This window comes from Macrobrachium rosenbergii, chromosome 48 (assembly GCF_040412425.1).
Source record: "Macrobrachium rosenbergii isolate ZJJX-2024 chromosome 48, ASM4041242v1, whole genome shotgun sequence".
In the NCBI taxonomy this organism is placed as follows: Eukaryota; Metazoa; Arthropoda; class Malacostraca; order Decapoda; family Palaemonidae; genus Macrobrachium; species Macrobrachium rosenbergii.
In genome coordinates this window covers 54,772,720-54,790,430 of record NC_089788.1, presented here as the reverse complement: position 1 = coordinate 54,790,430, position 17,711 = coordinate 54,772,720, and the positions used below count along the sequence as shown (strand labels likewise).

The 17,711-nt window shown below is 44.9% G+C and overlaps 1 protein-coding gene across 1 annotated transcript in view; it reads left to right on the top strand.

The window, feature by feature from the left end:
- The window catches only part of LOC136831409 (uncharacterized), a 109,530-nt gene that overhangs the window by 2,357 nt on the left and 89,462 nt on the right, over positions 1–17,711 (top strand).

Below are 17,711 nucleotides of genomic sequence, written 5' to 3'. Positions count from 1 at the left end.
GCCCCTCTTGCAGGGGACGTGTGTGTTCGTGTGCTTCACCTTGTAGCGAGCAGTGGAGGAAGTTTGAAGGGAGGAGACGTTACTGTAGGAAGCCCCCCAAGGAATCGCCTGAGGGTAACACGCCCCTGACGACACCTTGTGGTGACTGATCTGTCAGGGTCGTTTCTCCCTCCCAGCAAGCTTCCCCTTCTTGCTGCCCCTCCCCTTCCTCATTCGTTTCTTTGGGTGTGGAAGGCCGTGGAGGAGCGGTTGCTCAGGACATCCTTTCTGGGGCCTCTCCTCACTCCGGGGGCTAATTTCTTCCCCAGGAGCGAGTAGAGGCTTCCCTTTTTGACCTGACTTTGTCCTCAGGTTTGGGGGTGGAAACGTCTTCTGTTGGCCGGGTACCTGATCTGACATCTGCCTGGCTGCACCTAGGTCTGCCTGGCGTGCTGTCACTGGAGGGCCTGGTGTCACACTTGTCTGGCGCTCCGGTGTGGCCCCCTTGGTTGCTCCTGTGCCTTCTGCTGCTCCTCAGTGGTTTGGGGACTTGACTATGATCCTGAGGAAGATGGCGAAGAGGAAGTCGAAAAAGAGATCAAGGAAGGTGTCGTCGTCTTCTGCCTCTTCTTCCTCTTCTCCTTCCAAGGCTCCCCAGCCAAGGAAGAAGAAGCTTGCCTCTCCCCCTCCAAGAAGTCTTGCACCAAGACCTCTAAGGGACTGCCTCCTTCTGCAGGAAAGGCATTTGTATCTTTTGCTGGCTGTTCCCAATCCACAGATCAGGGAACCACTGCGTTGACCCCCGGGTCAGTCGTATTGGGAGCCAAGGGCGTGCAAACTATGGTTCGCACTCCCCCTGCTTCGCCGAAGAAGCCTGCTTCTAAGGCCTGCGGGTCCGCGTCGGACTCTCGTTCGTGAGTTGCTCCGAGTACCCGGGTTTCTAAGGAAACCTGAGTACCGCAGTCTGGTACAGGAGAAACCTCTCTCCATACAGACTCGGGCATGGGGCAAGAGAAAGAGCCCAGACATGCAGGTGCCCCGACTCTTCCTGCTGGTACTTCTTCTAGTACCAAGCCAGGTTCCCAGGAAGGTGCACTGGTCCCTTGGGTCCAGATACCTGGAGAAGCAGAGAAGAGGTCCCCTGCTCAGTCTTCCCAAGAGGTTTCAGCCTCGAAGAAGACTGGGGCGCGTCCAGAGGACAGCGCAGGTTTGCGCCAGCCAGCCGCGCACTCAACTCCTTCCAGTCCCTGGCCACATCCGAGCAGCCAGCCTGGCTCGGGGGAGCGCTTCGCCCAGGCGAAAGAGCTCTCCTCGACCCGGGCTGCCATCACCACCGCGGGTTGGAGACCACTCCTGGTCTGCTGCCCCTGTTGGTTATGCCAGCAAGACCAGTGGGAGCGCCCAATCCTCCTCGCCTGTCCCCTCTACCTCCTGGGTTCCTTTCAGGGGACATGAGTCGGACAGGAAGAACTCTGGTGAGTTGTCTCCCTAGGGTTCTACCTCAGGGGCGTACGTGCCTGGCTCAGTCCTCGGTTCGGCCAGGTCGTACGCCTGCGTGGTGCAGAAAGGATCACGGCGGTCTGCCGAGTTTCTCCATCCTGCAGGGAGAGTAGATCAGGAGGACCGCACTCTGGAAGGACACAAGGGTCCTCTTCCCCAGGATGCGGACACCCCCGAAATACAGAGGACGTTTGCTGAGGTAATTGCACTGATTCATCAGCACAACGACCTTGGGGAAGGGACCACAGCCTCGTCTGTGGATCATCCGTCGTGCCTCAAATCCTACTGGGGACCCAAGCAGGAACCCAGGGCTTCAGCGGGGCTGCCATGGTCCACGCTTGCTAAGGGGGTACTCGAACAGGTGAATAGTTTTGTGCCTGGGCAGGACAGTTCTCTCCGATTGAACTGCTCGGACAAGCTTCTTCCCCCTCCTCTGCCTCGCCAGAAGCGTTTCTACACACTGTCGGAGAGGTTGACCCGGACCTGGTTCGTCTAGATCTGGGTCTCTTGTTGCAGCAACTTATTGCAGAGAGTGTCTCCCTCTCTTAGTAAGAGGCCGCAACGTTTCGAGTCCACCATCCTGTAGATGTCGGAGTGAAGGTGAAGGAAGTCTCCGTGGAAGAAGCTGCTGTCTTCTTCAACTTATCTTCGATTTTGTGTTCTGCTACCTCTTCCCTTCCGCTCCTGAAATTTGAGGGGGTCCCGGAAGCTGGTTAGACATCTGTCGGCCAAAGGAGAGGAAGGCTGCTTCTTTCCCCTTGATGCCCTGGGATGTCTAGGGACTGCCTCCTTCCGAGGAGGCAGTGGGTGTCTTGTTGACTCTTCCCGACCTTCGGGTTAGGGAACTGATTCGCATACCCATGGGTTTTGTGTTACAGGAGCCGCGGGCGCGCAGACCTCGTTTGCATTCCCGTTTCCAGTCCTAGGGGTTCTGCCTCTAAGACGGGGGCTGCTTCGGATGCTTGTTTGTGAGCCGCTCCGAGTGCTGGAGATTCTGTGAAATACAGTACTGAGCATCCCAGTCTGGTCTGGAGAGTACTCTCCCTGGCCCAGTTCGGGAGCAGTGCGAGAGAAAGGGCGGAGGCTCCCAGGTGTCTCAGCTCTTCCTGCCAGCACTACAAGCGCTCCCCGAGTGCTTACCAGTGCTCGGTCAGGTTCCCAGCCTGGTGTCTCGATCCTATCAGTTCGAACACCAGAAGAAGCAGGGGAGAGATTCCCTTTGGGAGTCCTGCGGGACTTCTAAGGGATTGACTCTCCTCTGGGAGACAAGTTTCTCATTTTGGCTTTTCCCACCCATGGGTGGAAACCAATAAACATTCTCCTGTGGGGTCTTGTGTTTTGGGGGCCGTGCCCTCATTGCCAGTCTTAGAAGTCAGCGTCTAAGACTGGTTCTTTTCGATTTCCTAGGAAATGGAAAGCGGCCACTTCCGAGTTTTGGGAGTCTCGTAGGTCGCTCGAATTCTATGAATCACGAGCACTCTTGTGGCGAGAGGCACAGGACGAGAGAAAGTGCTGAAACACCCAGGTGTCTCGATACTGCCCGCCAGCTGCTTCAGTTACTTGGCTGGGTTTCATCGTTGTGTCCTGAACCTTGGTTCGAGCATGCAGGATAGCAGATGCAGAATTCCCTTTAAACCTTCTTCTCGAGGGGCCTCAGCCTCGAAGGAGTTTAGAGTTCGGGGCCGAGTTCCGCCCTGTCCAGTTCTGATTGCATTCTCGCAACCGGCTCGGCTCTGCTTGGCTCGCTATGCTTGCTCGCCCCGCCCAGCCCCTGGTCGCGTTCACGAGACTGGCTCGGCTCGCCCAGCTTGCCTCCCAGTCCACCGTTTACAGTAAACCCCCTGTATTCTTGGGGGATGCATACCACACACACACACACACACACCCCTGTGAATAGCTAAAATCTGCGAATACTGAAGAACCCTTCTAAAAACACTTAGAACTGCCTATTTTGATAGTTCAAACATACAAAAAGAACTAAAACTGCTTATACAGGTATTATCCTACTTACAGTGGGGTTAGGTTCCAAAAAACCCATCGTTTGGCAGAAACATATCTCGAATATAGCCTAGCCCACAATAGGGTATTCAGTACCATGTATACATATATGGTAGCCTAGCCTACACTATCGAATAGTTTCTATACATACACAGTATGGTAATTACTAATATCAGTTAATTCTGGAGGTTCATGCAGTGATGCATGATAATTCAATACAAAGAGAAATTGGATAACAGAACAAGAATTAGCCTAGCCTACACTATGGTATATCATATACATATATGGTGGCCTAGCCTACATTATACTGTACTCTTTATTCACATATAATATCGTATTATACAAACATCAGCATAACGAATATGCATCTTTTCCATGGATCTTTTAAAATGTTATGCTTTAATTCACTGTATCCAGTAATATTTTACTATATATATTCTTGTATTTCTGTTTTATTATAAATTGCTATCTTAGCGATCAATGTTTTGGTATGGAAATCGATTATGTGTTAAGTTTATTTCGCCGTATTTAACTAGGTTCAGAGCATTTTCTTGCCTCTAGTTAGTGTAAATGAATCTCTAGATACTTTATTTATATGGGGCAAGGTTATTTTTCATTGTACGAAGTGTTTTTAAGTCAAAATATAACTTAAATACGTCTCGTTGTGAAATTAATTTAGCTATTTTTTTGCTAATAGATGACGTTGGCCGTTTGGGGGCATATTTGTTTTGTGTAAAAAATAAAAATTCAAGATTCCATTCGCCATTTTCACTTGAGTTCATCATAATACGAGCTTTACGTACTTATCTTTTATCGGCATAAAAATAGCAGTAATATGTGTTCTTTCATGCCCAGTAGTTTTGATTAAAATACTTTCTCTCCAATTTTAATTACAGTCGAGTTTCATCCATGTTGCCCCAATGCCCAATAATTTATAGTTATCAGCAGCATGAACATTGTTTTCGCAGCTTCAGCTACAACCAGCAGCTTGAATTTAGCAGTATATTTCCTTGCCGATCTTTTATCCTTAGCAAATAAGGATATAATGTAAAAGTATATCAGTTCTCTTCTACTTAACATCATTTGTAATAAAACTACGGTAATTTTTACTACCGTACAAGTGTTGAAATACAAGCAAAACGGCTGTTGTTATCCGATTCGGCTATAAGCAAAACAGCAGTTTCTCGTTCGGTTGTTTATGGCTGTACGCATTTACGCAAGAGTATAAACTTACTAACAATACTTTTATCATTTTCTTTTACTTTTTTAACTAGAAGATGGTATAAAGAGAAGGAGGAAAAGAAGTTGGTCTATTGTAATTTGGTCCCTCTTGCTGCTTGATTGTACACTGCTGCCTGCGCCCGCGCGAAACTTAAAAATATTTTATAACTATTTTCGTATCGGTATTAATTGCTTACCCCATTGCAAAATCAAATTATCGTAAGGTGAATTATCATAACTCTAGCACTACCTAGGTACCTGAGTACTTTAATAGTTTTATCACAAAAAGTGCATTTAGTCATGAAAATGAGATGAAAATACAGTAATTAGTGAATATTTCTCAGTGAAAAAGACTGTGAATGGGCTAATTTTCAGCAAATAATGTGAATGTATATTCCATAGATAAATCAGCGAATAGGTGAGTCCGCGAATCGTGAGACCACGAATAGGGGGGTTTACTATACCACCCAGACTGGATCACGTTCTCATGATCAGCTCGGTTTGGTGTGGCTCGGCTTGGCCCCACTCTGTTTTGCCGAATCAGGTTCTCGGCACTGTTCGAGTGAACTTTCTGCTCTTCCCAGGAAAGTGCTTTGCCAGGGCACAAGCGCTCTTCTTCCCCCGTGTGGCAATAATCTCTGGTTGATTATCACTCATGGTCCGCCTCTCCTGCTGGTCTTACGGGCAGGACAGGTAGGGGTACTCTTTCTCCTCTCCTGTTCTCTTTTCCTCTGTTGTTCCAAGAGGCACGAGATGAACAGAGAGAGCTCTGACAAATTTGTCTTTCTTCGGAGTTCGGCTGCCTGGCGTACTTCTGCTCTCGGTTCCCCAGTTGTCTCGTAGTACAACCAGGTAATCGAAGAGGGTTTCTTGGGATCTGACAAGGTCTCCCTCCAAGGAGAAAGGTACAGGAGTTTCATGCTTCAGAAGCATCGAGGGTCTTCCTCTTCCAGTTGTGATCATCCTCGTTTCTTGGAGAACTTCGCGCTGATTTGTCAGCACGAGGATCCCCAGGATAGGACCGCAGCTCCCCCAATGAATAATCCTCATCACTCACTACCCTTTGCAATTCCTGAAGGGGCTGAGAGTTTAGGGGGCCACTGTGGTCTTTGCTTGCAAGAGCGTTCTCGACCAGGTGAATACTTTTCTTTGGACAAGTTCATTCAGGTCGAGACACCAGGCTCTTCCCCTGCCTCGACAGAGTACGAATTCTTCTTGCGTTGGAGGGTCTTGCCGACTGCTGATTGTTCTGACTACTTCACCCGGACTGGGTTCTATCTCTGCTTCTCCTTGCTGTGAAGGGTATTCTCTTCCGCAACGAGAGGTGGCAATCTTGTAGGACACCTGCTGGTTTCCTCCAGGCAGTCTCCTGATGGATCCATGATCCTTCACTTGTAAGCTTTCTCTACTCGGATACGACCATTCTGGAAAGAGCCCTGCCTTGTGGAGACTGGTCCTGTCCGGGCCTGGGTCTTCCAATACCAGACGGCAATCTGTGGGCAATTCTGGTGCCAAGAAGAAGGACTTTGTCCTAATTCGGATCTCCGGTTTCGTAAGTCCCGTGTTGGGAACGAACCTTTACTTGGTTCTGCCTTTCTCTTTCAGAGATTTGCCAGGTAGCGCAGTAATCAAAGTCCGTACCAGGGCACTGCTTTGTCCTTTGGACAGTGGCCAAGACCTTTGGGTCTTAGCCATCTTGGCTCGACCTTAGGTTCAGGCCAGCCCCCCCTCAACTCCTAAGAAGTCCCAGGCTTCAGAAGAAGATCATGGAACACAGGAATTTTCTTTCCTTCTGGGAAAGTGCGCATAACGGTGTCTCTTTCCACCCTCTTTTCCATAAGGGAGAAGGGCGGAAGGGAAGAGAGAAAGAAGTATTGACCAGGCAGAAGTTCTCCTACTGCAGATGCCTGGATGAAATGATACTTCTCGAGTCTCTGGACCTGGTAGCAACATTACCGAGACCTGAGAATGGATTCCTTCAGGAGAACTGTCTATTTCCCTTGGGTCTCGGCAATTCTTTTCATCAAACTTCCATTCCTTTTCTTGTCCTGTGCTCCCGATTCGGGAAATGCCAGCCCGGCTAGAGCTAATCATCTTGGTATCCTGTCATCTTGCAGAAGCTTCACCATGGTGGAAAATGAAGGAGGTCTGCTTCCATTCCTCCATCCCTCTTTCCTCCTCGAAGTATGAGGGAGGAAAGAATTAGGCTAATGTTTGATTGAAGGAACCTCCGAATATGCTTGCATATTCTCCTCACATCACTTGTCTACTTCCCGATTCACCAATCGAGGAATAGGCGCACACCTTTAAGACTTTGTCTTGAAGGCATGTGACCAAGACAGTTGTACCTTCTCATCAACATCCTGAACTCAAGGCAGCCTTTCGGCCTTCCGAGAATTCAGGTTGAGTTTTGCAACACTCAGTGGTTTCATTGAACAACAAAACCACAGTAGTGGCTGATGTCGACAAACGAGGGAATAATTTTTTCCTCCTGTTTCATCTGTCGACATTTGCAGGTACTCGAGTGTTCTATAGCGCACTTGATGGCTCAATTAGCCAGATACATTCCCGGTGGGGATGTATTAGTAGGCAAGCTCGGCCTCGGGTTTGAGTGATCGGAATGGAATTTGCTCTTCACTCTTTTCCTCACTAAGTTTCACGAAGAGACTGCTGAACTGAGAGATCCCTACTGTCTTTCTGGAAGACTTCGCCTTTCACCCGACCTGATAGCTCTGCTTCCAAGGCATCGAGAAGAGTTCTATTTGACCCAATAGTGCAGCAGATAATTGCATATTTCATAAGAATCGTTCAGATAGTGAAACAAGCATGAAATTTTGCACAAGTGCTCTTTAAAGTTCCCTCTATCAGAAAAGGCGCTGGCCATAAAAAAATTTAATATGGCGGCCAAATTCCAAGATGGCGGCCAGTATCGACAGATTTTGGCTAATTTTTTCACTAGAATGGCATGTATTTGCTTCTAGCAATATGGTAAAGCTCTTCCATACTATTTCTTGTGAATATTATGTTTCTGTAGCTTCCCAGTACAGTTTACCTTTAAATATGGGGGCTATATGGCTGCCAAGAAAAGGTAGAAACAATAATTATAATGAGAAATAATGCCTGTTCAACAATTATCGTTTTAAGCATGGATCTTGGTTTCTGTGGTTTTAGATCCTAATGAGGCCATCTCTTTCGAATAACTCATCAATTTTGAAGGAAAATTAATAAATGTAAAAGAGTGTATGTCTGCACACAACCAGGGCACACTGGTGACATCACTGCTGTGTAACTCAGCATGGGGTTCAGTGCCAGCTAATCCAGCTTTACTAATCCTGTAGTCTTAGACTAGTAGTTGTAGTATAGTTTAGTTTAGTGTCCCAAATGCTTTCTAACAGCCCCAGACCAGCTATAGTTAGATAGCCGCACCTGAATAGACAGGATGTGCCAGCGGGAGAGCCGAGCCAAGGGTATGGGGGCTGTACATGATGGTTCATGTACTTACCCGGATGGTGTACAGATCACACGGGACTTAAATGGCACTGGATGAATGATCGGGCTAGGTGTAGGAGACCGAACCTAGTTGAATCCCATACAGGAATGTGTGCTTTGTTTAAGGTGGTAAAAGGATAACCTCGGCCTTAATCAAAAGTGAAATCATGGCAGAATGTGATGCCAATCCAATATTGAGCAGTAGAAAAACAAACTGAGTTTGTGTTGTCTTTGTCAGAAGGACAAAAGAGGTGAGCACTTGACATCACCTCCAAGTCATCATGTCCTAGACCATGATGGGTACACAATGCTGGCAAGGAACATTCCCATGTTCAGTGAAATTAATGAAATGCCACTGATAATGGATCCAGCAAGGCTGGATGAAGGTGATGGCATAGAGGCCACTCTCAGGAAAAAATGCAGCAAAATACCATGTGAACTGTCGCTTGTTGTTTAACAACACTAAACTGGACCGTGCAAGAAAGCAACAATCCAATGACCAGACCAGCAACACTGAGACTAGTCGCGCAAAACTGCGCTTGAACCAGTCATGACAATGAAGTTTGCATTTTCTGTGAGAAAGTGGCACCTGCATCTGATCTCAGACAGGCTAGTACTAAGGGCCTTGACTTGAAATTGCGTGAATGTGCAGAGATACTTAGTGATGGCAAGCTCCTTGCTAAGTTGACTGGTGGGGATGTCATTGCACAGGAGTTTAAGTATCACCATGCCTGTCTTTGTGCCCTCTACAACAGAAAAAGGTCCTACCTGAGGAGCCTTGAGAAAGACCAAGGTAGCACTGAGTCAGAATCAGATGTGTATCCACTAGTTCTGTCAGAACTGATGACATACATTGTTGAAAACAACCTTTGTTCAGATGATCCAGTCACATTTCGGCTGGCAGATATTTGCCACCTCTACCAACAACGTCTGGAACAATTAGGTGTAGAGTCACCAAGTGTAAATTCCACGAGACTCAAAGACAAACTTCTGGCAGAAATTCCAGAACTTGAGGCTCATAAATCTGGCAGAGATGTATTACTTGCATTTCAAAAGGATGTGGGAAAAGCACTTGCTCAATCATCTGATCTTTCAGAGGCAGTTATCATTGCTAAAGCTGCAAATATTCTCAGAAAGTCTATACTTGATCATCAGTCACGGTTTGATGGCACATTTTCTGAGGCTTGTGTACGAAATTCTGTGCCTCCTCTCCTGCTCCAGTTTGTAGGGATGGTTGAGCATGGGGCTGACATCAAGTCACAGTTACGATTTGGAGCATCAAAGTCAGACCAGGCCATTGCACAGCTCATGCAGTTCAACTGCTACTCCCGATACAAAGAGGAGCAACAACTCATAGACACTCCAAAGACAGAGAAACACCATTCCCAGTCTACATGGGACTCTCAGTCTATGCCAAAACCAGGAAGAGAAACCTGGTTGAAATGCTACATCAGTATGGCCTCAGTATCTCTTATGACAGAGTACTGGAGGTCTCTGCACAGTTAGGAGATGCCACAGTTAGCAAATATGTGGAGGAGGGTGTGGTCTGTCCCCAGTACTGCGAAAAGGGTTGTTCACCACTGCAGTGATGGACAACATCGACCACAACCCATCTGCAACTACTGCCACTACCTCCTTCCATGGAACTAGCATCTCCATATTTCAGCACCCCACCAAGGAGAACACTGACAGGAAAGACAGCAACTAAAGTTTGCACCTGAGAAAGTGAGGTCGGTGCCTGAATTGCCGGACACATTCACAAACATCTCACCAGCTTCCTTTCAAACAAAGAACCCTGTGCCACCAAACACTGCAATACCAAAGCCACCCACAGATATCTTGGGGCCACAGCTTGCACTGGAGTATCAGTGGCTAGACAAGGTCATAGTCACCCAGGAAATAGATGATGCAGTGAATCTGACGTGGTCAGCTCATCACGCTTCAATGAAGAGAAGCCCAGAATTTGAAGTAACCATAACTTCATTGCTTCCTCTCCTGCGTGATCAGGCTCATTCTGTTGCTACGATCAAACACGTGATGCAGAAAGTGCAGGATGTCACTGATTTTCTGAACCCTGGCCAGATACCCATAATCACAGCTGATCAGCCAATCTATGCCGTAGCAAAGCAGGTGCAGTGGCAGTGGCCTGATCAGTATGGCGAAGACAAGTATCTGGTAATGCGTTCACAGGCTGTGATACAGTGTCAGCCTTCCGGAGCAAGGGCAAGAAGACCGCCTGGCAGACATGGAACATCTTTCCAGAGGCCTCCACTGTGTTCTCCAAACTGAGTCACTACCCTCTCAGAGTGGAAGAGAGTGACCTGAAGGTCCTGGAGAGGTTTGTCATACTTATGTATGAAAGATCCAGCACTGCTGGCACTGTGGATGAGGCTAGACTTGATATGTTTGCCAGAAAACAAAGGGCATATGAGGCCATTCCACCAACCAGGGAGCTCTCCTCCAACACACCAAGCGTGCTGCGTACCAGGCTGGTTGTGTGTGAGGGGGCAGGCCACCCAGTGTCAGCCACAGCCAGAGAACCTTGCTGAGTGGGGATGGCAAAAGTCTGGTGAAGCATGGCAAGTCCTCTGGACAACCAACTCGCCCTTAGCCAAGAGTTGCCAACAGCTTACCAAATGTGGATGCAAAGCAGGCTGTTGGGAAAGGTGCAAGTGCTACAAGCTGGGTCTTCCTGCACAGCTCTGTGCACTTGCAAATGTGAAGTCTAGATAAATATTGCCCTCTCTTCAGTAGATAATCTACCTTGAGCATCCAACGTGTCATGCTATGCCTACCTTCTTATCCTCGAATTTTTCAAAGGTGTAGGTTGAGAGACCTATACATAGATTGGTTGCGTTTAGTCCGTATTTCTCTTCTTTTCTTTTTATGGTTACAGTCTTAGACACATTGTTGTATGTGACCATACCATTACTATTTCAGTTGAAAATAGCATATTAGTTAAACTGTCTGATCACATGAATATACCATTAAATAAAAACAGTTGGTCTCTATGTCTGCTAGCGCTGTGGATAGAAAAAAAAAAACTTTTTATGGCAACCATTTTGTACGCCATCTTGGTTACAATTCATTTAGTAAGGGTTTTCAATAAAATGTGTGGTATGGAACATTTTATAACCTAAAAGTCGAGGTTTAAAAAAAAAAAAAACTGGCATATTCCATCCAATAGATGCTCCCAAACCAGTGAATCTCAACATAGATGGCGGCCATTTTGAAAAATAGCCGCCATCTTGGATTTTCAGGTGGCCAGCGCCCTTTTCTAAGAGAGCGTAGTCTTAGGAATGTTTGTGCCAAATTTCATGCTTGTTTCACTATCTGAACGATTTTTACAGCAATCTGCTGCACTACAACCTCCTGTAGCAGCCACACAAGAAGCGGTTCTTCAGGCAGTACATCCCTGTATGTTTGGGACTGGGAGACCTTCCAGCTTCCCTTGCCAGCATAGGCTTTTTTGCCGAGCAGCAACGGATATAGCTGGATATCTCTTGAAGTCCTCTGTAACACTGTCCCAGGGACTGGATCCTTCTTCGCTGGTTAGTGTCGTTGATGAAACTTCTCTTTGGGTCAGAGTCGCTCTTCAAGTCTGGACTTCTCGTCTCCTCTGCCAAGGGTTGCTTCTCTCCCTTTCATTTGTGAAGAATGTAGGCCATTGGGACCGAGTCTTCTATCTGAATTAGCCTTTTTCTCCTCAGTCGAAATTTAGCTACAGGTGAGAAGCTTCTTCTGTCTTGCTGTCCCAGGGAACTGTTCCCTGGGTGGCATGCGACTCTCATTTAGGGTTCCTGTCCCGTGCGCTGCACACTCCCTTATGAGAGTTGTCAGACAGAGATGTGCCCTCTTAGGACCATCTCTCATCTCACTCCAGCCTTGGTGTAGAAGATGGAAGAACAGGTGAAGGGGATCAATACCTCGACCCCTTCTTGGATGTCGTAAGTGGACTCTGAATCCATCGGCATCTATTGTCTGATTCGAGTCCTTGTTCCCCTCCTTGGACTTTATATCGATGGTCCAGATCAGTCGTTACCGTGTCCTATTAGGGAGCTGTGGTACTTTGCGAAGGTTCGACATTTCCAACCTGGATGTCATTGACGTCTTCGCTAGTACTGTCTCTCCCAAGGAAGAAGTGTCTAAGGACTAAGGACACATCTTTCTGCTGGCTTCACGAAGCGATCGAAGGAGGTACTCAGCAGGTGGTGACGATGATACCGGTACTTTCCACCCGAGAGCTCACGAAGTCAATGGCTTGGTCCATCCCTCGCATTCCGGAAGTTTCTGTCGGTCTGGAAGCAAGATGTGGTCTCATAGACCAAACTCTTGTCTTCTTCCTGTGGTCTTGCCCATAGGCCCCTGGAACATTTTTCCCTGGCCCTGTGGTGGCTGCTCAACAAGTTGTGTTTTCTTACCCGGCTCCTTCAATAGGACAAGTAGCATCTCGCCTAAGGTGTTGGTTTGGAAGTGAGAAGGATTCCGAGAGTGACTGGCCTCTCCTCCTCCTCCTTTCTCGTCCTCTTACTTCTCCTCCTTCGGCATGAAAATAGGACTCAAACCGATACTTGCTGGATATGGCGTCTGATGCAGTAAGACTACACATTGAGCACCTGTTCTATTTTTTTTCTAGAATCATAGAAGCAATTCTGCTCCTTCCTCTAGCAAGGGGAGGAAGGAGAGAGTGGCAATAAGGGAATCCCCATCTCGGGTTTTCCTTACTGCCTCCGACTCTAAGATTCTTGCCAGCTTATTTCATGTGAGTTACGTTTCCTCACTCGTGCGAAAAGGTCCAGTATCTGACATTTGATCTTGCAGTTCCTACACCGATCAATATGTCAGAGGCACAGGACTCCTCCTCGCTCTTTTGACCAGAAGGAGTAGCCCAGGTATGCAGAACTCCAGTCAGTTCAAGAGACTCCCTCAGATTCCTCCCTCCAACCAGTGAGTTTTGCTAATGTAAAGGACCAGTGGTTTGTATATTGTGTCAGAACAAATCACAATTTTTGAAAGTAAATTGTATTTTTCCTAGCTATACAAACCTGAGATCCTTTACATTACATTTTATACCCACCTCATGCCACACCTCAATCTGAACCTGGACCAAAAGGCAAACTGGAATGTTTACATCTGGGCAGGCGGGTATTCCCCGCCTACCTGATGGTAGTTACTGCCGAACCACATTGTTCAAGAGTTTAACAGCCGTGTCCAGCTTCGCCATAAGTAATTCCTAATGTTAAGGACCTCAGGTTTCTTTAGTTAGGAAAAATACAATTTACTTTAAAAAATTGTGATTTTTCCTAACTAGACCAACCTGAGGTCCTTTATATTACATTTTTATGCCCACCTCATGCCACCCCTCAATCTGAAACCTGGGCCTCAAGGCAAACTGGAATGTTTACATCCAGGCTGGAGGTGCTCCTGCCTACCTGACAGTAGTTACTGCCTAACCACCTTGTTCCAGAGTTTAACGGCCATTTCCAGCTTTGCCGTAAGTAATTCCTAATGTAAAGGGCCTCAGGTTAGAAAAAATACAATTTACTCTAAAAAAATTGTGATACTGAGTTGTGGTTTTTTGCAAGCTTACGACAATATAGGCTAGCCTACCTAAGCTGTGAAGTATAATTTGCATAGCCTTTGCCAATTAGGATATGCATTCATTAAGTACTGGGCACATAGGCGGTAGAGTAAAGAGCAGAAAATATGACTTTCCTCTTTTATTATGTTTTTTTAACATTTTTGACAATTTTTGTTGCAAAGTTTAGAGATACTGGTCATCCCATGGGCTGTATCCTATAATTATGGGGACCACAGGGGGAAACCAGGGTGTTTTTTTTTCTTTTTCACAAGAAAACATGAAACAAGTGAAATACTGTGATATATTCTAACCTAACCCAACCAATGGTGTTGGGCCCTCAGCCGAGGGGGGGCTCCCTCCCCAAGAATGCTGTAGCTAAACTAATCTAGTGTACTATAGATTAAAGTAAATACAGTAATGGGATTGCTACCTATCCTAACCCAAGAATACTGGATTCTCACCTGTCCTAAGGGACTTGGCCCCTCCCCCCACCCAATATAACCTCCGTCACCAGATCCTTACCTACTGCATGGTGTTACTTTGAAAACGTTCAGTAAACCTTAGCTTGATCGGAATCAGAAATTGTGGGAGTATCATGGTATTATAATACATCCCAATATTTATCATTTTTGTTTTCCCAACCTAAAAATCCCTATTTCTCACTTTGGTCCCCATAAGTGATGTAAGGGGGATGCCGTTTCTGTAAAAGTACTTATTGTTCCTACACGATATACAAACCATTGGTCCTTTACATTAGGAGTTACAGCAGAGCTGGAAACGGCCATTGAACTTTCGGACAAGGTAGTTAGTCAGTTAGTTACCGTCCAGTAGGCGGGAGTCCCGCCCGCCTTGACGTAGACATTCCAATTTGCTTTCGGCTGCCTTGTGGTGCAGATGTGTGTTCTTCCCTGTACCCTGATTGTCATTGAGCTGTTTTTCCCAGTTGGATCTTTCTTTCCTGGCTTTTTTTGCTTGAGTATATGTGTGTTTGCAATTTTAAATATGCAAACCCGCGAATCTGACAAGCCTGTTTGTAAGGCTGCCTTCCCTCAGCGTGTGCTGTAAAATGAAATCAGTATTGATCACAATGCTAAGCGTCAAGGGGTAGTAACATTACATACACCTGAACCTATACTTAGCATGTATGTCACTAGTGTTTTACCACCCATGTCATTAGTAATGGATCCAATTATAGCACGTAAGGAAAGTCAGTGAAATAGTTACTTGCTGGTTCAACAACTGTAAATATTCTAGTTGTATTACATATGAATACTTACATGTTGTGAGGTATGGCCTTTGGCTAAGGAACAAAGATCTGTCCTACAGTATAGTCTATGCTTTATTATTCAAGATGTGTTACGGCTAGCAGTGATTTCACATTTATAATTCAGTTTAAGAAATTTATCACCAAAGTGCATCATATTTAATAAGATAAGTGACTAGCTTGTAAGTTTTTGACAGTATGGTTATAAAGTGACGATATTAAAGAAGACACCAAACACAACACAGACTGTGATATCTAAGTTCAGAGATTTTTGTGGAAGAATTTGATTTTAAAGACTTGGAAAGCTGAATAGAGTGCAGGCTGCTATTGGACTCATTATGAAAATTATTTACTTTCGATTTGCACATATGGTAAACAGACTTCTCATTGCAGAGCAGTGCTGGGTTTGATATATTTCTGTTTGAACATTCAATGGAGTTGCTGTTATATTTGACCTACTGCACACTGTTGCTTTCCATGGTTTACAAGCTTTACCAAAAGCTTGACGTAAAAGTCAGATTCAAAAGCTCTGAGAGTTCATCCATCATGTCATGTTTTCATTTGAATCCTCTTCCCCTCCCCCCTAACAGAACTACATGCACACACACTAGCAATGCCACATAATACCTTTTAAATTATTTTTCACTAGTGCTACAGGAATACATTCCATCTAAACTAGGAGTAATAATGTGCCACATTTGCCTATGGTGCTTTGCTACCCCTTTAACCTGGCATAAAGGGATACATTTCTCCCTCATTTAATATACCTAGCAGGTGGGTTTTTAACCCCATATGCTCATCTATCTTGGTACAGTCTAAACTAACCAAGAGTGGCAGTTTCAACATCCTTTGTAATGGCAATGTATGGCAGAAGGTTTCAGTTGAATCCTAGCATTATGTTGTAGAACATTTAGTCACTCATCGTGGAATGTGAGTCATTTCATTAATAGTAAATCTCTCAAAATATTTACCTGGTAGTTAGTTATATTGGTGAGATTTTGCAAGATGTCATAATATAAATTCAACACTTTATTTTTGTTGTCTTTCTACCCCACTAGTTACCACAGTTTTTCTTCCTGTATATGATCTTTGCCTATAATTTATACTTATCAATTTATTGGGAGCCTTATTTATCATGAAGTATTTTTTATAGTATTTTTTTTTTAGCAATTAGTAAGATGTGCAGCTGTCTGTGTTTGTTGTAATTACATTTAGCAACTAAAAAGTTCTGGAACTCATTGTAGAATATATGCCCTCATTTAGACGAGTATTATGCGTGTCTGATCATTTATGTTTGAAGTGAGCTATTTAAGGGTGAAATATGACTTGAGCAAATTGAAAGGAAACTGTGTTGAAGTGGACTTCATTATCAACAGGAGCATATGCAGGAATATATACTGTACATAGGTGGTAGGGTGGTGGGCTTTGCCCCTCCTAGACCTTTTTTTTAACTTACGCATTCATCATTGAATAATGGTAAACATAATATTACTGATTTACTGACTAAATACCACCTGAAAACAAACAGAAATATCTTTGATGTCATAATATCAACATGGTATAGTTTTTACATCAAAAATTGTTACTTCATTTGTAGCAATTATACAGTGCAGAAGAAAGTTATTGCAATTATTGGGATTGAATTGGAAACATTTCTGTACTGTATAGTAGAGATATTGGTAATTATGGGCTGTTTGCAAAACAAAATCATCCCTGCAAGGTAACCAGAAGAGACTTGCCAAAGCCCCTAGCATACTGGGTTTAGTAATTCTATGTCTACACAGCATACCCTATTGGGATACAATTGGCAGACCCCATGGCTTAGATTACCATATGCAAGGTAAAGTTAGGTTAATTTAGTATGCCGGCACCATTGCTCAGTGTATTAACCTAGTCTGTTTTTGAAAGACATCGAATACTTTAGACATAACATAGATTATTTTGTAAACGTTGACTAGCCTAGGTTCTATTCTACAAGTTGCTAGGTCTGGAAATCTGCATCCCCTAGTATTATGGAAGGCTAGATACACTTGAATGCAGGCTGTAAAATAAAACCTAGTTGTCTAGCACAGTGAATGTCTTTCAAGCTCAGTCTTAGCTAGTATACCGGACAAACTCTTTATCAGTCCAAGAGTAAGGGAGTACAATCTTTGGTTAAGTAATTGTAGTGACACTTACTAGTGGGTTTCTGGGAGAGCTTAAGAAATGGAACCAAAACATATTTCTCAGGGGTCAGCAATATTAGGTGCTCTCTTTAAATAACCACTGGGAGTTGTGAAGTCCCTTTATATATATATTAGAAAGACAGTTGGAATCACATTCAAGAGATTATTTATTCTCAGGTTTGAAATGTCATAGGAGGTATGAGTGCAGTCTTAGACTTGGCCCTTAGTCTTTGCAACATTAGCCATTTGCAATATAAAAAGTTCCCCTATAATTTTTACCCCCCAAAAAGAAAAAAAAAAAAAACAACCATAAAGCATCGTATTTCACCTTTCTGTCATTCCCTCTAAATTAATGAAATCATTGGATATTTTGTTATAGCACATGATACAAACAGCATGAAATGGGAAGCTAGCTTTCACACATTTTTTCCATTAAAGTAACCTGAATTTCAAATATCAGCTCATGCTTGGCATATTCTTTATAGCTGTCACGTAGTTGTTATACATGTTGTTA